The sequence below is a fragment of the Cimex lectularius genome, unplaced genomic scaffold (assembly GCF_000648675.2).
Source record: "Cimex lectularius strain Harlan isolate CLEC.00 unplaced genomic scaffold, Clec_2.1 scaffold102, whole genome shotgun sequence".
Taxonomy (NCBI): Eukaryota; Metazoa; Arthropoda; class Insecta; order Hemiptera; family Cimicidae; genus Cimex; species Cimex lectularius.
In genome coordinates, this window is record NW_019394228.1 from 441898 (window position 1) to 463870 (window position 21973).

Sequence of the window (21973 nt, forward strand, 5' to 3'; positions counted from 1 at the left end):
GCACGAGAGGGATTCGAACCCACGACCTTCGGCTAGATACGCCGCTGCTCTACCACCTNTCCCTCTCGTGCCATTAACTTTTTTTCATCTCAACTAAAAACCTTAATTAATTGTAATGTATTAATTGGTCAAGCGGACCACGAAATTAGTGAAGTTATGCCATAGATTTTACTTCTGTCAAATGAATACGATAAGAAACTTCATTGGCTCAAACTTGAGAATTGAATTAATATAACTTGATCAAATACTTTTCTCTAGAAGTTTAAATTGTTATTAAATTATCTAAGTTTGAATAAATATTACCGTTTATATACAAAATGCCAATTATTGATATACATTGTAAGCAAATCATATTATATATAACAAAATCGGTCCAAAAATTGTTCTCTTAGAAACGCCTCCATTTACAAAAACCTCAGCGTTCAGTGACTGTATTTTTTTGTGTTTTTTTCTGTGTGCATAGAATGAACAGCGGATTTTCATATATGAAAAGTTTGATTGAGGTCTTCTTTCGACGAGAAGTTTTTCCTGCCCACTTTAGTCCTTGTTCTTGGCATATAAGAATTCTATCTTTTGCCATTCTAAATAATTTCAAATTTTTTAGTATATGCTGACATTATAAGTCATACTTTTCTTCTATAAATACCGATCCCCTTACCGTTTGGTTTGTGAGCTAATTCGGTTGATTATCCTATGAAATATGGTTCGTCTAACAATAAAAGATTGTAAAGTTCAAACATTCGACGAAGTTGTAAATTGAACAGTTCATTCCAGCACAGGTGCTTTTTATATAGAAGCAAAAAGTGGCGTCTTTGGATGGAAAGATATTTTTGCCTGCTATGGCTTCGATGTTTGCGTATATATGTACTATAACCCTTTCGAACGTCTTCCCTAAAGAAGATAAAACAAGCAATTGTTCATAAAACCTTTTTAATTTGTATACAAGTCGTCAACATACAAGTGGCACCAATGTTTTCTTTATTTTTTAAATATTTGTTCATCTTTCCTGCTCGAATTAACAAAATGACATTGATATTTATTCGTAATTTTAACATAATTAAAGAAAGTAAGTTAAATTTTGAAAGCAATTTTGTTTATAGGTCGAGTAGCATAACATGTTTAGAAATTCATTGTTCTGATAGCAGAAATTTTGAGAACCGACATAGATAATAACAAGCCATTGTCACAGCATATGCTACTTTTTTTACCTTTGTCATGAGCTTAATATTTCCATGTTTAATAAAGATTACTTATAATGAATTTGGTGTCGAACAAAGGATCGTATTAATATATTTTCTTTCTTAAACAATAACATAGGATTATACGTTACATAACACCAGTAATTATCGCCTTTGTAAATTTATTATTTATCAGTTCGAAGAAGATAGAAGTTTTAAAAAAATGTTGTTTACGCTTCCGTAGCAAAAACCTCTCGAGGCTCCTGGTTATAAGCAATGTACTGTATCCAATAACCAACCAGCGTGATAAATGCACGAGCTGTAAAAGTGTAATTCGAGTTTGTAAAAAATCGCCCCATGTAAAGGTTAGAAGGATAACAAATTGATCCGTAAAATCTGGTAAATAACAAAAAAATGTAATGAATATGAGTGTGCAGTGGAAGGAAGGTATTTTAGGATGTTAGCCGGGCGATGTTTTTCATAGTAGTTTGTTTTCTTCATGATTTTTTAAAAATTCAATTTATTGATATTTTTACTCCCTGCATCAATTTTTAGTTTTATTTAGAGAAACATGGTCAAAAAATGCATTAAACGATTTAGACTGGGCGAAAAAAGAACAAATACGATGTGGTGTAACTCTTGAAAACCATTTACAGCATTTCCTGTCAAATTTTAACCTTTTTAACTTCAACCTTTAACTTTGACCATTTTAATTTTAAATCACCTCTTTTTACCTTCAAATCAACACTTATTAATTTTACATTAAACTTTTTCTTTAAAACCTCAAAGAAATTTAGGATTAGGAAAATTTAAAATGTAACCATGTAAAGTAAAACCCCTCTATATGTTTTTATACGGAAAAAACCGTTCTTAAATGTCCACATAAAAGTAATTTGGTTCTTAAAAACTGAAAAATAATTATAATTAAAATTAAAAATCATGTAAAATTTAAAAAAAGTTTTTTCAAATTCACCAATTTTCGTGGTCCGCTTGACCAATTAATATATTACAATTAATTAAGGTTTTTAGTTGAGATAAAAAGTCAATGGCACGAGCGGGATTCGAACCCACGATCTTCGGCTAGGTACGCCGCTGCTCTACCACTTGAGCTATCATGACCTCGATCCACTCAGACACCAACCTCCCATCTCAACCGCACCTTTTGAATTTTGAAAAATGGCAAAAAGGAGGGAAAATTCAAAAGGTGCGGTTGAGATGGGAAGTTGGTGTCCGAGTGGATCGAGGTCACGATAGCTCAAGAGGTAGAGCACCGGCGTATCAAGCAGAAGATCGTGTGTTCGAATCCCGCTCGTGCCATTGACTTTTTTATCTCAACTAAAAACCTTAATTAATTGTTTATATTTAACTTTATTACTTAAAAAGTTTAATTAAATTAAAGTTTAATTAATTTTCATATAGTATTCAAACAGGCCACTTGTTGTTATCACCTTTTAAGTTTTTGAAAGGATTAAGTTGCAAATAAAAAGGGTTTATTTGATATTAAAATGTGATTGAATGAATTAATTAGTCCATTTATTGTTAAGTACATACAGTAGAAAAGAAACATATAATAAATATTTTAAAACATAAAAGGCTACGATTCCTCGGTTAAAAGCATTAAAGCATTGTCCGTTGGCCTTCTGACGAGTTATATCAAAAGGTTATTTAATTTCGTTACTTGTAATTCGATAATATACATAATTTAATATTGGTAAACAGTTAACTTGATAATAATAATATTAATATTCATGTATATTTAAAACGATAATAACAAATAAATAGTTTCAACTAGCAATAATCGCATCTCAGTAGAACTTCATTGATTACGATATTGCCACTGCGCAATATTATTACATATTAACTATTTTGAATATAATTAAAATGCTAAATTAGGAATTTTGTGTAGTGTAAGGTTTTATTTAAATTCAATTAAATATAATTTAAAATTAATTTTGTATCCTTCAAAAAGGTCAATTTGAAGGTAAAAATATTTGAAACGTAAAATTAGTTTTAATTAGTAAAATAATTAAAATTCAAAACAGTTAATTTGGTATTAAAGAAGTTGTTTGGTTGAAGTTGAAACGTTAATTTGAAATTTAGAAAGAGTAATTTGAAGTTAAAACGATTAATTTGAAGTCAAAAGTTTTATTTCGTGCAAAAAGGTTCTAATGAGAAATAAAAAAACGATTAATTTGCCGTAAAAATTCTATAAATGATGAGCCAAGCTGGACTAAGTATAGGGCACGTTGTATTTACCTAATTCAATAAGGAAATAAGAAATGTCTGTGAAGGGGTCGAAAAGATAGTGCTGGAATTCACAGTGTATTGGGCCTAACAAAGTACTTGGAACCGGAGACAAGATGGAACTTATAGAGAGAGGACAGGAGAACCTCAGACAAGTGGGTTCTCCAAACAAGACCAAAACGAAGCTGCTGACATATCCAAGCCAGAGAAAATCAGGAGATCGTTTAACGAATTTTTGCCCTACTGCAAATCTCCAGGTGAGGATGGCATCTACACTACAGATATGCTAAGAATTGCTAATCTTTGGTAAAAATCTTGAGAGCCTTCTTAATCTGAAAATATATACGGAAAGCAATGAAAAGTTAGCCTTCTTTATATTACAAAACGAAAGTCACGGATTGAACACCTAGTTCATATGTAGCAATCTTATCGCTTATGCTGAATACATGGACTGCTTGATAGCCACATTAAAAACTAATCCTTTCAAAATTGAGCAATATGCAAAGAAGACAGAGAAGTGTACAGACCTAGATTTGATTTAAACACAATATCTGAAGCATTTATGACAGGAAACATTGGCGCACTGCTCATGGAATATAACAGGTTTTCAAGGATTGTGTCCTCAGGAAGTCAGCTCCCATTGAGCAAATATGTTTTCAAAATATCTATGGGTGGAGGAAAGCCTAAGGGACTAATGATGCCCTCTTTGGATGACACTACGATAAGGACGAGAACAACTAAATATTGAAATTAATTAATCTGTATTAAAAGTATTGATTGAGATAAAAAAGTCAGTGACACAAGCGGGATTCGAACGCACGAACTTCGGCTTAGTACGCAGCTGCTCCACTTGAGCTATCGTGACTTCGATCCGCTCTGACACTAACTTCCCATCTCAACCTCACCTTTTGAATTTTCCCTCTTTTGTACCATTTTTAAAATGTCGTTTAATGTATTCGATTCTCAGCGACAAATGAAATGGCCACGGAGAGCTTTAGTGAAGATATACTTCATTTAACTTATTTAGTTCACTAGTTTTCATGGTCCGCTTGACCAAATAATGTCTTTCAATTAATTAATCTGTATTTAAGGTATTGGTTGAGATAAAAAAAAAATCAGTGTCACAAGCGGGATTCGAACCCACGACCTTCGGCTAAATACGCCGCTGCTCTACCACTTGAGCTATCGTGGCTTCGATCCACTCGGACACTAACCTCCCATCTCAACCTCACCTTTTGAATTTTCCCTCCTTTTTGCCATTTTTCAAAAGCTGACCACGAAAACTAGGGAATTAAACATTGAAAGTTCTAAACAAATTTTCTTTGATGAATTCATTACAATTTTTTTTTAATACATTTTACTGCCATTAATATAGAAAATGTTATCAATAATGTGCCAAATGATTTGTTATGCTCAAATAGATGACAATTATGTAGATAATTGGGTGAAGTGTCACCTTCTTGGTTGCGGATTAATTCCGAGTTGTCAAGCCCGGCCATGCCGCGGTAGCATTTTCATTAAGTAAAATACTTGAGCTTGATGGCTCCGGGACGGTGATAAACTAAATAGTTATTAAGGAGATTATAAACCATTAATTACAATTTAATTTCTTATGTCTCCGCCAACATATCATGAATGAACGGAATACCGCAAGTGAATTTTTTATATACACTGACAAATTTAACCCACCACTCATTTTTATTTAAAATTAAATCCATTATCTTTCTACAATAATTACAGGTAATTAGAAGCAATCTTATTAAAAAACAGTAAATAATGCTTTGTTTATTTTTTTATTTCCTTTTGTAGTGGTTAATCCTTTTTGCAGAAAAAGTAGCATTATGCCTTTCCATTCAGCTACGCCTAAAGGTCATTTTCAGTTAAACTTTTTCCGTCGATGATTTAATTTGATGTTATTCTAATTCAATTCACTAGTTTCGTGGTCCGCTTGACCGATTAATATATTACAATTAATTAAGGTTTTCAGTCGAGATAAAAAAGTCAATGGCACGAGCGGGATTCGAACCCACGATCTTCGGCTTGATACGCCGCTGCTCTACCTCTTGAGCTATCGTGACCTCGTTCCACTCGGACATCACCTCCCCATCTCAACCACACCTTTTGAATTTTCCGTCCTTTTTGCCATTTTTCAAATCTCGCTCGTGCCATTGACTTTTTTATCTCGACTGAAAACCTTAAATAATTGTAATGTATTAATTGGTCAAGCGGACCACGAAACTAGTGAATTGAATAAGTTTAAAATGAAGTATACCTTCACTAATGCTCTCCGTGGCCATTTCATTTGTCGCCGAGAATCAAATTGATTACACGACATTTGGTCACGATAGCTCAAGTGGTAGAGTAGAGGCGTATCAAGCCGAAGATTGTGGGTTCGAATCCCGCTCGTGCCATTGACTTTTTTATCTCGACTGAAAACCTTAATTAATTGTTATTCTAATTCTTAAACCTTTTTCCATGTCTTAGCGTCTGTGAGTGAGTATGACAATGTCAGTGTCATAACATTATTAGAGGAAAGATATACTAAGTGCGAATTCGCCAGGAAACTGAAGAAGGGTTCCTCGGCGCTTCAGAGAAACAGGGCATCACACTAGAAAGCCAGAACTGGGTCAATCCAGGTCTACAAAGGTGAGAGATGATTAATTCATTAATTCATCAGGCCCTACGATACCGCAGTATTACGGAGATAAAAAATCTGTAAAGACAAGTAAGAAATCTTTCAATTTCCTCCAGGACTGTAAGAAGCTCAATAAAATAACCTCAGCACCCGCCTCCTGGACGTCTTCTTACTACAACCCAGAAAATGCCAGGCTCCCAGTCGCACGGGAACATGTGAATTGGATATTTGAAGAATGGGGACGAGTGCTCTTTACAGATGGGACAAGAGTTGTTGGCCTTAAATCTTCAGACGATAGTAATTTCAAATTTTTTCAATTTTCAAGGACACGCTCAGGAGAAAGGTACTATGGATATAGTAAGATATGCTGTATGGATCCTCAGGTTGCAGTCCTTGGTGGGTCATTGATGTTCTGGGATGGCATTTTTTTGGACCGAACCAAGTGCCATTTGAGCGCACACGTCGGTGAGAGATTCTTCCTAATGCAGGATAATAATTATCGTATCGTGGATGATAACAATACCTGAATGAGGTTGAAATTGAGTGCTTGGTGTGATCAGCTCGTAAGTCCAGATTTGAACCTAAGTGAACACAATAGGATCAACTTAAGCGACGAGTACTACGGCAAAAACTAGGTCCTAGAAGAGTCAGGAACGGCTGTTCTTGACGCATGAATAAATTCCTCACGATTTTATCAGAACTCTTTTCCAAAGAATGTAAAAACATTTAACGGACATGATTCGTGCCAGAGGCGAAAATACCCGGTATTAAAGGGGACAACCATATTTTTTTAGATTTGTATTTATTTTTGAATTTTTTTCTTTATTCACTAATTGCTTTTTTAGAATGAGGTAGTAAACATTTTATTTTTAAATGTAATATACTGTAATTAATCAGGTAATTGTTCTTAGGTAAATAACAGGAGGGCAAAAAAATTATTTACGCCAGGAGTTAACAACAAAATAGAAAAATTAAAAAATATTATTTAATATGTATAATGTAAATTATTTTTTTGCCCTCATGTTATTTACCTTAGAACAATTACCTGATTAATTACAGTTCACTAAACCTTAATCAATTCGGTAGAGAGACCTCTCCTGTCCGTTCACGTACGATCTAAAATCGGATTATTGTGAAATATAGCCTCTAAATTTAAAAGCTGGGATTACTTCTTGAGCTTAAACCATTTCTGGGACTCACCGCAGTTTACATCCTAACGGAATTATTAGAAGAGGAATTTTTTTTTAGCAAAATGAATCAAAGCCGCAATTCGTTTATTACTGGTACTTTTCGGAAAATTGATTTTTTGTCAATCATATTTCATTTTTTAAAGCTCCAAACACAAAAATATAGCATTTCTTTTTTTTCTAACGAAAATTCTAATAAATAGAACAATGATTGGATTTAATGTTGAATTAATAATAAAATAATACTTTATTCTTATATTTATTGATTTATTTTTTATTCTAAATTATTGGCATATATTCTTATAAGAGTACAGTTATTTTAGATTTAAAAGTGGCAAATATACAAGAGTTGTACTTTATACGAAAAAGTTTAATTTAAAAGTGAATAATGTTAATTTGATATTAAATTAATTGAATTAATTCGAAATAAAAAAGTTCATTTGACGTTAAAAAGGGTTAAATTGTCATTTAGAAAAGTTAATTTGATATTAAAAATGGTTAAATTGACATTTACAAATGTTAATTTGAAATTAAAAAGAGTTAATTTGACATTTAGAAACGTTCATTTCAAGTTAAAAAAGGTTGACGAAGTTTAAAAAAGTTAACGCCAAGTTAAAACGTGAAATATAAAATTTAAATGGTCAATTTGAGATTAAAAAGGGTTAATTGGCCGGAAAAACTTTATCGAGTGGTCAATAATCAGACCCAATGGAAGGTTAAATTATACAACGGAAAAAATTGATTCATGTATTGAACATATGTATATATCCATTATATTTCGTGGTCCGATTGACCAAATAACTTCTTTCTATTAATAAATTTAAGGTATTGGTGGAAATGAAAATATTAGTGTCACGAACGGGATTCGAACCCACGACCGACGGCTAAATACGCCGCTGCGTGTTGAGCCGAAGGTCGTGGGTTTGAATCCTGCTCGTGACACTAACTTTTTAATTTCAACCAATACCTTACATAAAGATTAATTAATTGAAATAGGTTATTTGGTCAATCGGACCACGAAATCTAATGGATTTAATAAGTTAAATGAAGTATATCTTCACTAAGGCTCTACGTGGCCGTTTCATTTGTCGCCGAGAATCGAATAGATTACAGACATTCGAAAAATGCAAAAAAGGAGGAAAAATTCAAAAGGTGGGGTTGAGATGGGAAGTTGGTGTCCGAGTGGATCGAAGTCACGATAGTTCAAGTGGTAGAACAGCGGCGTATTGAGCCGAAGTTCGTGGGTTCGAATCCCGCTCGTGGCACTAACGTTTTCATATCAACTAATACCTTACATAAAGATTAATTCATTGAAAAATGTATGTACATTGAACACTCATCTTACATAAACTAGTCGGTCTGTTACCCTAACCTTGCCATATCCCAAACCAACCTATCCTACACTCACCCTTGTGCACTAGCTGACGCAAAAATAATCACGCATTAATTCTTATATCCAACCCAAAATTCAATCCATCTTAAAATACCGTTACGTTATAATTTTACATTTTCCGCTTCCGTTCGAAATTTAAAATGAGCATCAGAACTCCTGTTTATTTTGTAAAATGTAATGTATGAAACGACGCGTAATTCATGGTTTTTGATCCAAGAAAGATTGCTTATAGTTGGACTTTACAATTTCGGCCCTAATAATCACTAGGTCGAGCAATTCGTGGCGTTGTCCGCACATCGACTCAAGAGTCATTTGGGTCATTTCCTCCGAGCATAAAGTTATGAATCAATTTGGCAATGATGGCGGCGAAGTGCGGTCGCTGGTCCCGTTTCGGCTTTGGTTTCGACAAGGTAGATAGATCTTCATCCTTCGTCGTAACAAATGACGAGGCCTAGCCGGAGGTGACACATCAGATCATGAATCAAGTTCCTGGATAGCCGACAACGCCCGGGAAGACTTATAAAAAGATCACTTATGTCCGACGTCACCTTCCTTGTCACATTTTAGTTATACTTCCGAAAAGGGTTATTCGAATCTACTTCGTAGGTATTGAAGAATTGCTGTGTATAAAGTAGACAAATTATTTTGTTAAAACTGAGATAGAAAGAATCTCTATCATTAACATATAAGTGTAAATCTTATTACTCAAATGGAATAAAGAAACTTACCAAAAATTATTCTGATTTTCCATTAAATAAACAATGCAGCCTTAATGAAATCGACAAAAATAGAATGCTATTTTTTTTTCTTTATTTCACTCATTCATCTAATTAGTTCATTAATGAAAAATTGTAGTCGGTGATGTTTAGATTGACACTAATGCTCAGCTATTTCATGGTATTATTTAACATGTCTAAACCCATTGATTTTCTTGTACATACATGTGAAATAACAGGCATTCCTCATCACACATACACAAACATTTATCACTACTACAATGAATAGTTTGTCATAATTTTTTTATACCAAAAGTTAAATTGACAAGGAGTAGGAATATAATAAAAGAAATTCATGATGGAAAAAGTAAAATTGCGTATAATTAGGACCGCGGCAGCAGAGTGGTGAGCGAGTTAGACTCTCGGCTCGTACACGGTCGTGGTTTCGATTCCCACCGTCGCCGCAGGAATTTTCGCGCACCCGTCCTCCAAAGATTTCGAAAACTGTTGATATTACTTTTACAAAGTCATAAGCAATAAATACTCAAAGATTTATCATTCGAATTTAATGATTAGGAGCTATTTCAGAAGTATTATATAGAATTTCTTGTGATTACTGTTTGTATGTGTGTAAGAGAGAGAAAGAGCGGAATAGAGGGAGAAAAAAAGAGATATGAGAAAGAGAAGGGAAGAAAAACCAGAGAAAGAGAGAGAGAGAAAAAAATGGGAGTAAGAGAAAAAAAGTTTAAGGGAGAAAGTGTGATAGAAAGAGGGAGTTAAATAAAAAATGTATATGAAGAAACATACATGTATTGAAATAATTAGGTATATATATATGTATATATATTTTTATTTCTCCTAGTGAGGTGTTGAGAGTGAATGTATTTATTAGCGTGAATATATATTGTGAGAAGGTTGATGGAGGAATATCAAGTGCTACACCACCCTAACTGAGTAAATGACATTAAATAAGTAAGAATGGATTTAAGGGTGAGAGAGAGAGAGAGAAGAGGAGAGGGAGAGAGAGAGAGAAAAGAGGAGACAGAGAGAGAGAAAAGGAGAGAGAGAGAGAGAAGAGGAGAGAGAGAGAGAGAGAGATAGAGAAGAGGAGAGAGAGAGAGAAAAGGAGAGAGAGAGAGAGAGAGAGAGAGAAGAGGAGAGAGAGAGAGAGTGAGTGGGAGGGAGAGAGGAGAGAAAGAGAGAGTGAATATGAATGTGAAGAGAAAAATTTAAGGGAAAGAAAGAGTGATAGAGAATGTGAGAGAGAGACAGAGAGTATGAGAAGTAGAGAGAATGATGGAGAGGGAGAAAAATGAGCAGGGAAATAAGTACATAGATATAGTTAGATATCTAGCTAAATACAGATGATGTGTGAGAAGGTGTAACTTTCAATAGAGCAATGGGCAACTTAACTTTCAATTATGGGCATGGTATGTTTTTATTTTCTACTGTCTTTAATAATAATGTGGTGGTGAAAATCTCATTCAAATTTGATTGTTCCTCTTAACTTAACTGCTTAACGTCGTTTTACTCGTTGATAGTTCAGATTTAAACGGTCTTCTTGTCAAAGTGACTCATGCTTTCTCAAATTTTAAATTTTCTAAGACTATAAAATAGTATATTTCTTTTTCTGTCAATGTGGCTTGAATAGTTGATAATTCTCTACATCTTATACAATCAAATTTTGAGGAAAGCTTTGCAAGAATTTTGATTTTAATTCCCTATTTTTCTTGGTCCGCTTGAATTAATAGCATTCAATTAATTAAGGTTTTTAGGTTGAGATAAAAAAGTCAGTGGCACGAGCGGGATTCGAACCCACGACCTTCGGCTTGATACGCCGCTACTCTACCACTTGAGCTATCGTGACTTCGATCCCATTTCGTTCCTTTTTGCCATTTTTCAAATGTCATGTAATCGGATAAGGTGGGAGGGAAAATTCAAAAGGTGGGGTTGAGATGGGAAGTTAGTGCCTGAGGGGATCGAAGTCACGATAGCTCAAATGGTTAGTACAGCGGCCTATCGAGTGGAAGGTCGTGGGTTCGAATCCCGCTCGTGCCATTGACTTTTTTTATCTCAACTAAAAACCTTAATTAATTGAACGATATTGGTCAATCGGACCACGAAAACTAGTGAAGTTACAGACGAGTTTATAATCATTTAGTTTCCTCTGAATGCACTTTAATATTTAAATATTTGTATGTTAAAAGCGCTTTAAAAAATAAACGAAATATCCTCCAACTTTCTTAACATAAAACCAATTTATTTATTTAACAATGAATGAATAAATGAGTTTATTATGGCTAATAAAATGGATAAAAAATATGGGGTTGACAATGGTAAACGCTGGTTCGAATCCTGCTCGTGTCATTGACTTTTTTATCTCAACTTAAAAACCTTAATTAATTGAATATGATTTTAATTTTTCATTTCTTCATTTATAATACAGCGTCCATTGTCAGCTCTGATTTTTTAAAGTTAGAGCCTGGAATGTCGATTATGCTTAGAATATTGAATTTTTTCATTTTTTGATGTTAAAAACTAACAAATTCTTTACTTGTTTTTTAACATTTTCGAAAATAATACCTTTGCAATTGCTGTTATAGTATTGTATAAACCTTAAATCCGTTGATGGTTAAAAAAAATCATTTATTTAATAATCGTTGTTGAACAGGCAATTAGGGAGAAATAAAAAAATATTAAACTGAAGTGCACAGTTTTATCGCGTTCAATAATTCCTTGCCAGTTAGCAGCTCCGACCCCTGCTGTTGAATAATAAAATAACGATACGGCAAGTTTTAATGACCAGTTGTATTTCTTGTTTTGTCATGCTCGTTGGTCAAATTTGATTAATTTAAACCCGTTGGGACGCCAATTGGGGGGTATTTGATCGTAAAAATTGAACCTGCGAAGCGTAAATATATCAACATTTAGTTAATTTTTTGTAAATAAAAAAGTGAATGTGTTTATTATTATGTATAAATTAATAATTTTAGCTTTCGGATAAGTGGAGAGCCCTTATTGTCAAAACGACATCATCTCTGACCCGCTTATTCTCCCCGTAAATCTTGAGGAAGATTCGTTTCGACTCAAAGCCTTATTTACTGGAAATCATCCAAAAGTAACTTCGTCAGAGTTTTGAAGCACCTTCAATTAAATTATTCAAAAAATGTAAAAAACGCGAAAGCTTAATCACTTACCAAGATTAAACTTCTGCGAGATTTAACTGGAAACACGCGATTTTCAATGTGACCGAATTAAAAAAAAAAATGTTGATTCGTCTAAAAAATCATGTTCGTCAATACGTTTTATAATTTTATCAATTAATGTTATTGTTATAACATTTGTTATTTTCTAAACAGTTTTGTCAATTGAATGACGCGTCCACATTTTTAAGCTCGAATTCATGAGTCACCGATCCATCACAGTAGGAAGTTTTTTGTTATTAGTTGAAATTAGAATAGATAAATCGAGTTTTCCCTATAGTAAAATAATTTATAAAATAAATGTGCAGACAATTTACTTATTTCTTTTATAGTTTTATGAAAACTACTCACTACTAACTCAAAAATAGGACGTCTTAGGCTTGATCTTAATTCAATCCTCACACTTTTTTGTTATCAACAAAGGATGACTTTCTAAAAAAATAAGATTATTGCGTTCAAAACGTATTTAAACATTTACAAAACAAAATTAATTTTTGACTTTGAAGTGATGGCTCATTTTTTTTGTCTCCTTCAATTAGCGAAGTGGTTATTTCTCATGGCGACATCTTTGATCTTATTCTATGTTCAGTCCACACTGCCCCATTCTATTCCTATCAATCCACAGTACTCCTAGTAGTATTTTTACAATTTTTTTACCTTCATAACAAACGTTGACAAAATAACTTACCTTGCGGCTGAGGCTTCCTTTCAATTCGATCCATGAACTATTCTGTTATGCAGAAAGGATGAATTTCTAAAAAGATCAGGTTACTAAACGCAAATTGAAACCAACGAATATTTCAACGTTTTTAAACAAAATAAATTTTGACCTTACAATGCTCCACGGTACTGTCTTGATTAAATAATCAAATTCAATTATTACTGTCAAGTTTTCGATCTATTTTAAGTTCATCGTCAGGGAAAAACAATTTTTACCGTCTACAAATTGACATTTTTAAGTTTGTAATAGACGATTTCGAATTTCTTTTAAGACAGACTCAGTCCCAACATTGCCAAAGACTTTTTGCAACTTCTGGCGCATCATTCTACTTACCGAAGCGGATGTTCCGGACGGCAGCATACTTGGACCCATTCTTTATTCACTATACATTGCAGTATACCTATCGCGATACAGTACTTGTAGTCATATTTTCGTAACAATTTAATTTCTATAAACATTTCAAGATAATTTTTTTTAAATTCTAATATTGAAGAGGGTATTCCACAAGGCATCATTTTTGGCCATATTCTATGTTCAGATATCGATCGTCGATAGAAATCGCCATCATTTCAGCAAACCTCAACCTCGTAGTGGCCGTCAGGAACCTCTGTTCTGTTTGGAAAATTGAGGATCAGACTCAACAAAAAGAAATCCCCAAAAAAACCATCCATCCTTTTCCACATCAACTCTCGTCCAATTAAACTTACGGAGCAACTAGTGAAAAGTATATTTTTTGAATTATATAACTTTTTCATTGCTGATTTTGAAATTTTTGAAATGGCTGTAATTTTTATAATATAATATTTTTTATTTTATCCCACCTGCACATTTACGTGTAGTAATAGGTAGAAATGGGCCTAAATTCAATCACGTGTAAACGATAATTTTACGCGTTGTTTGTTATGTAACTTCCAGGAAGAATACGGTTTGTTATACTCTAGCCGAAACACTATAAATATTACTAATTAAATGCTAATTTAATTTTTTTTTCGATAAATAGGGTTTGGAATAGAAATTTCCAAACTCGCGAATTTTTCCTATGCAAGAGATTCGAGGCTTTGATTAAATCAATACTATTTATTTACTTTTTTACCACGATGTTCTAATGTTTTACTAAGGGTTTTCTTCCAGCCTGGAAAGGGATGCAGAATCTGAAAGAGGAAACGAATGGATTCTTTCCTATAAAGAGGGTCGGACACAGATGTCGACTTCTCTTATAACATGGAGGCCATGAATAACATTGCCCCGGTCTTCAGGCACTGCCCCTTTAATCGGTTTCAACGCTTTCAAACAAATCAACAAGGAGCGATTAGTTGTAAAAAAATAATAAATAAATAACACTATACACCTCAGTTCGTAAATATTGTACTTAGAAACGTTTTTTATGGTGTTTCATTATTTATTATTTTTTTATGTGAAATAAATATTCAAATTTGAATAGATAGCTGATAAAATACAAACCAATACAAAAATGGTTTAGCTTGTTCAAAATAACCTTTCGGACTGTTTTCCATCATTTGGGATGTAATGAATTCACTTTCTAGAATGTTAGACTACGTTGATCATAGAAAAGATGGAAGATCATTTTGAGAGGGAGTCATTGTCACACAAGATATGTTCATTTTCTTTCCCTTGTCTTGATTATGTGGTTAAATTTTCCACATTATTGTAAGTCAAGTCTTGATGAGGAAAATTTGGCAGGTATATGTGCAGTGTACACCGAAACGAGAGTGGAGAAAAAGGTGCCGCCTTGAGGAACAGCCTATTTGCATTGTAAATGGCCAGGCCATCAAATTTCTATTGCATGAGAAATCGGCATTTATCGTCTTAACGGCTGAAATGGGGGGATAAAATCTGCAAACTGATCAAACCTAGGATGCAGCATTGAAGAACACTCGCTTTGGTCTAATGAATGGCAAACCTATAAATTTTATATGGCAAGAAGAATCGGTAACGTCTTAGTTGTGTAAATTTGGCAGCTGTCTGTAGCATACACCAAAAAAAAACGGGGCAATGAAGCTGCCCTGAAGAGCCCCTGCTTTTCCATAGTGAATGGCAACGTTGTCTCTTTCTATTGGAATCGGAATATATTGTCCTAATGTCAGAAATTTAGTAGGTATGTACGCAGTACCGAACCCAGAATGGCACCAAGTACTAAGTATTGCCTAGCGATTGGCCAAGGTATCAATTTTCTATTGTAAGATAAATCAGGATATAATCTTAATGGCCTAATTTGCCAAGAATGTTTGCACTGTACACTGAAAACAAAATTGAACTAGGTATACTGCCTTGATGAACACTCGGTTTTGTATAATCGGTATTTAACACCTCAATAGCGTAAAATTAGTAGGTATGTCTGCAGTGTACACTGAAAAAAGAGTGGGGCTAATGATATTGCCTTGAAGAACACCCACATTTGCGTAATGAATCTGAAGTGGTGATGCTATCCCTTTCCTACTTTTGGATGTCGGTATGTAACAATTTAATAGCGTAAATTGAGCGTCAGCAGGAAAATTTCGAGCTCGATCGGAAAATCGTTTATCCTGTATGTTAAAACATATTTTTTTTTAAAATTTAGATTTCAATAGTCGACAAACAGCTAGCAATGTGTATAAAAAACAACCAGGATCAGGGAATAATTTTGTTTGTTTTGTTTAATTTGCTTATATAAAAATGATGTAAAATTTTGTGAAAAATTTAACTTGTTCTCACAAATTTACGATTGATTTTTTTAAACCTTTAGCCACGAATTCGTAATACACTAAAAGAAATAACGTAAAATGATTGGTTATAATTGACCGAATAGACTACCAATGGAACAAAAATATAGCACCTCTTGCGATTTCTCTTTGGACAAGTAAATGACCTTTAAAAATTGCTTAAAATATGGTACAATTTTAGCTTTTGGATGAGTAAACTGAATGTGAACAATCTCTTGAAAGAGAAATACCTATCAGAATAAAAATTTATCAAGTAAAAACGAGTTTAAAAATTATTCTTCGAAAACCTCACTCCTTGCTTTGTTGCTCTGGTAAGATATTTCAAAAGTGCTTTTACGTTGGCAAACACCACCGAAAGATCGATAGAGAATAGAAAAATAATTGGCTTCCTTTAATAGCCACTTGCCATCACTTACTGAATATTGAATAACCCGAAATATTGTACATTTAAATATGCAGAAGTTCTTAAATGTCCTGGTTGTTGAATATGTACTTGGTCGTTTGTTTTGCTACGTTTTGCCCAGTGGAGAAAGAAAGTGTGACCTTTCTGAATACGTCTGAGTGACTTTTAGAAAGCATTGTTCTAGAACAGAGCTAATTTGAAAAAGTGGCTCTGTTGCTAAAAGAAAAAAAATTCCGACTTGTTCTACTTCGCACATATCGTGCTTGTTTATTATTATCAAACAATGTTGACTAATTTTCTCAGCGGAATAATTAAATTTCTTTCATGTTGATAAAACACAATAGAAAGACTAGGCAAATGAGGACAATTTTAGAAAAGATGTAATCCCAGTAATTTCATCCGTACAACTTTCGTTTTACTTAGTTTTACTTCGATCGATCCGAAAAGTCGACAAATAAAAGGTGCAACCCTACAGGCTATGACCGTAAATTGATCTTACTATTATGTTTAGTTGTCTGATTGACCAAATTACTTCTTTCAATTAATTATTCTTTTTATGTAAGGTCTGGTTGAAATCGAAGGTCGTGGGTTCCAATCCCGCTGGTGACACTAGCTTTTTAATTTCAACCTTGACTTCACATAAAAGGAATAATTAATTCAATTGATCTTACTGTTTTTTCCTAATTTTACGGACAAAATACTAATTATGCATTCCAATTTGATGAATTGTGTTTGTCTACTTTTAGAAGGTCATTTAAATTTCCTTTTTACAAATTTTTGTATCGAGACCATTATCTACTGTAATCTCCAAAATTGTCCAGAGCTTCTTTAAGGTTATGGCTTTTTATCAGATCCTACAATTTTGTCCAGGATTCCAATGTGCATTTAGATGTAGGTGGAATATTCGGGGTGAGTAATACCATTGAGAGCTATTGTCTCCTCGTCCTGTACCTATACCACACCAGTTAGTCCTACTTTCTCAAGTAATTTGATTACTACACCTTGTTTCAATGGTCGTATTTCGTCTACGGTTACTTGGTACATCCCAAAACCCTTTCTCATATGGTTACTAGCCCCACAGTTTGTTAGTAGGTGTGTTCGTGTCCAACCTGCTTCCTTGCAGAATCTGCACGTGCCGTGTTGGGCTATACCAATCTTTTTCAAATGCCCATTCTGTCTAAAGTGTGCTAGTAAGAATCCTTCTAGTTCGTATTCTCTAAGATTGCTCCCTTTAATGCATTCTCTTGCTTCTTTCCTTCCAAAACTTGCTACAAGTTTATTGCACTGATTATTTTTAATGATTTTTACATCTGTAAAACAATTGCAAACTTATAAATGGTATAAGAATAAAATTGACATGAACAACATGTGAGGAGAAACAACCGGTGAGCCTCCTCTAGAAAAAATAAATATAACAACTTTTCAATTTTCTTCGTCACTTTGTCGCATAGTTTCTGTTCAGTAAGGGTGGACCGCTGTTTTCTCATGTTTATTTTGTCTTTTTATCTAAAATACTCATCAGTAGTGTGAATCCCTATGCCACAGAAGAGCTCAGGACCTACCAGCTGTAGCAGCCTCTTTCTTGGCGCCCGCTCTCAAGTTTCTCTCTACCCCTGCTTGCTCTGGTACCCAGCAGAGAGTAAATTCGTTTTCCAAACCTTTTATTTAATTTCGTTTTGCATGGCAGCAGCATCTCACGTGCTAATAATGTTTGAGCTTAATGCTTTGATGGTTGCTTGAACTACATGACATTCTTCTTTTTGTACATTTTGTTCATTGTGTTCCCGAGTACTCATCGTACTCCGCACCTGGCCTTTGGCCTTATCGGACGTTTTGATTCTCAAGATGAGAGCTGACGCACTTCTCCATTCGTCGGAATGGTGTTACCCCCGCAGCATTGGTGTAGAGGCGTCCCAGCCCCTAAGGACCGAGACAACCTCGCTCTCCGCTTGTCCACTCCGAATGGTCGGGCCCGAATTTTGCATCGGGTCGTATGCCGCACGCGAGGGGCTAACAGGCCGAAATACATCGCCCCCCCCCTGTACTCACTACATAGGGAAGGCCACTATCTCTCTGAGTATAGAGGCTCCCCCAGAGAAGAAACTTCCGGGAACGCCTCGGCAGCGGTTTAGTTTAAAGTGGAATTGCTAACCACACCCTAGATGAGCACCGCGTACGGTAAAGTCTCTTACCGAGCTCAGCCTATACCTGTCACGCGCATTCGAGGGACGCCATAGGCTGAGCCTAGGTGGTCCGATCCTTCGCTTCCCCAAGGGTACTACGCCGGTCATACGAACAACAATGCAAAGCATACTCGAGTCAGAGACACCGATTCACTACCCGCTTCTATTCGCTTACTCACGCATTCGAGGGACTATACCATGATCATTGCGTCCTCAACGCTTACACGCTGTCGTCCGGTCGCAACGTCTCCCATGAGGCCGGGGGTTTTACGTTGGCCATACGCAAGCTTTACTAAGCTCACAGATAGAAGACAGCCTCTGTCTAAGTTCCCGCCAGGGGCGTCGCCACGCGCGTCGCCACGCGCCACCACGAATCCATTCCCATTGTAACTAGGGCTGAATTTAGAAAGTTTAGTTACCCCGTGGTATAGATGGCCATACACCATCCCCCGTCTATGCAGACAGGATCTAGTGCACTGGCCCTCGTGACTCTGCTAAGGCACCCGCCGCCCATGCCGACCCTAGGCCGACACGAGTACAGCTTGTGCTTCGGAGAGGTTGCCACGCCCTCTGGGATGCGCCTTTATTTTGTGCCCGGATACCCCCCTTGTAACCAAGGGTTAGGAGGGGTCACAGGATAGAATGAAGGAGCTAGGATTGAGAAAAAGGGCCGTGGATGAGAACACGAAGTGAGCCGTTTCGGGGTCTCGAGTCCCAAACCACACTATACCACCCGTCGTCGCCGTAGTTCCACATAAAGTGGGCCACGACTCCCAAGGTGGGTGAGACGAGATGGCCGTTCAAGAGCCGAACTAGTCGGCCCTATCCCAGCCAGTCGACTCGGGGGGATGATTCCGAGTCTGCGGAAAATAAATCCTGCAGGTCGGATTGGGATCCTCAATCGCAAGCACTTACTCTTCACAATCAGTGCGCTCGTGGTGGGCTACGGCTTTCGCAGTTTCCGTTCAGGCTCCCTGCTACTCCCCGAAGGCCGAATGTCGCTCACACCTGGACTTGAGAGACTCTTCCTCAACGATTCGACCCTTGAATTGCACATGGAGGCAAGGGGGAGGTGTTCAAGTCCCCCCAGCGTCAGAAACGAGAACAGCCGAACAGTCGAGCCCAGATAACGTGGGCTACGCCTTTCGCTGCCTCTCGCGAGACCCAGAGCAGTCAGATAGCCGAACCGAGCGCGGGGGCACCCATCCCTAACCATCCCTAAACATTTTGTTCAATTGTACTGAATACATCTCTCACTTGCATGGACAAGCTTAGAAGATACTGGCTTATTTTCCCATGAGACCCAGAACAGTCCTGCCGCCGAACCTTTCTGCGTCCTAGAACCATCTATGAACTACAGATGGTGCCATTCTGAACAGAAGTTTCTTTCTCTCATTCCCACTTTTTTGGTACCTAGGTCTCCCTGTGGGTACCTCTTCCAAGGGTAAGTAAACTTTCCCACCAATAGTGAGCATTTTCTGCTTTTTTATATAGTGATAATTGAACTATAATACACTATAATTTCAGTCCTACCACGTCCATAGTTCAGTAGTTATACCGTTTTTCATTGTTGACTGTTGATTTAATACAAAGGAAAAGTTATGAATACGAGGGAATTAATATATGAAAGTTTGAATGTACTTTTATGTAGAACACAAGCAGGGATTTAAAGTACAAGGGAATTTATGCGTATTGACACGTAAGAAGATTAAACTTGTAGATTTAAATAAATGCTGTGGACAGTATATTGCTGTTGTATATTTGTTCCAAAACTTTTTTTTCACCTTTGAACGCGGAGTGGAGCTAATTCATAGAAACCGGCCAAGTCGGCCGGCGCTTTAAAAGTATTTAAGTTGATCAATAAACCCCCTTCAAACCCCCTCCTCGCCAGGACGAACGTCTTTTCCTTCACGAAAATCAGTTGGTAATTTACGCTAGTAATTAACACATTGGAACGGATTTGCTTCTTCTGTGCGTTCCCGAGAAGGAGAAACTCTCCGACAAGACAAATGGAAAACTGTCATTATATTTTCATTTACGGCAGGTTATGATGAATGGCGTTCACTTTGTGGCTCTGGTCAATTCATCATTTTTTTTTCTTTTGACTTTTTAAAAAATTAAATCCCACCCTTGACAGATGTCTCTTCTTGTCTGCGCTCCTGAGCGACGACTCATTCTTCTCATTCTTCATAGTTCTTCACAGATCTGTTATCACCAGTAAGAATGTGATTTCCGTTTTACAGAAAAAACCTGAAAATGTGTGAAAAATGTAGGTCAGGCTTATTGATTCTACTAGTATTGAAATTACAAAGTTACAGATAGATAAGCATAAAAATAATATATACTGGGTGTCAACTATCTACTGTCTCCTTTGTTTATAAAAAAAACAATAATTATTATCTTTCAAGCAATTAATTTTTCTTTCTATGTAAGGTCTTGGTTGAGATGAAAAAGTCAGTGTCACGAGCGGGATTCGAACCCACAACCTTCGGCTAAATACGCCGCTGCTCAACCTCTTGAGCTATCTTGACTTCGTTCCACTCGGACACCAACTCTCCATCTCAAATTACAACCGTTCAAATTTTCCCTCTTTTTGCGATTTTCAAATTTAGCGGCGTATTTAGCCGAAGGTCGTGGGTTCGAATCCCGCTCGTGACACTGACTTTTTTATCTCAACCAAGACATTACATAGAAAGACTAATTGACTGAAAGAAGTAAATTGGTCAATTGACCACGAAAACGTAAATGAATAATTATAATTTCTGTTGATAAATTTTGATTTGCTGATTCTTCAAGTTAATTCGATTTTATCAAAAATAGAAATAAATGTTGAAATCCCATATAACAAAACTGCAAAAAAAATATATAAATCAAAGATGATTTTTTAAAAGATTTTTTGGTGTCAATTTCTGAAACCATCTTGAATATATTATTTAGGCTTGTTATACAGGGTGTCAACTTACGAGTGTACCACCTGGTTTACTGATCAAATACATACACACAATTACGTCCAATATTAATTGTTTTTTGTTTTTGTTTTTTTTTTGGTTAGAAAATTTTATATTTCTCCCAAAAATTCACAATTCTTTTACAAAAATGTATCCGCTTTTACATAGTGAAAGCAAAGTTTCCATGTTTCTTTTGCAAGAGAAATCGTTTTACAAAATTGGATGTTTATCAACGCAACATCCTTGGTCCCATTCTCTTTTCAGTGTATACTGTAGGCATACCTGACAAATAATGTACTCTATTACGACGTTACATTCCGATTTATCTAACAATAGAAAATTGATAGTTTTGCCATTTACTCTTCGAAACGACGAAACGGTGTGTTCCGCAAGGACCATTCCTCGTATAGTGTACAATGCAGATGTTCAAACCAATTTTTTT

At 35.6% G+C, this 21973-nt stretch overlaps 1 pseudogene; it reads right to left on the reverse strand.

The window, feature by feature from the left end:
* Nucleotides 1-2901: 2901 nt before the first annotated feature.
* LOC112128346 lies at nucleotides 2902-3027 on the reverse strand (annotated as a pseudogene).
* Between the last annotated feature and the right edge of the window lie 18946 nt (nucleotides 3028-21973).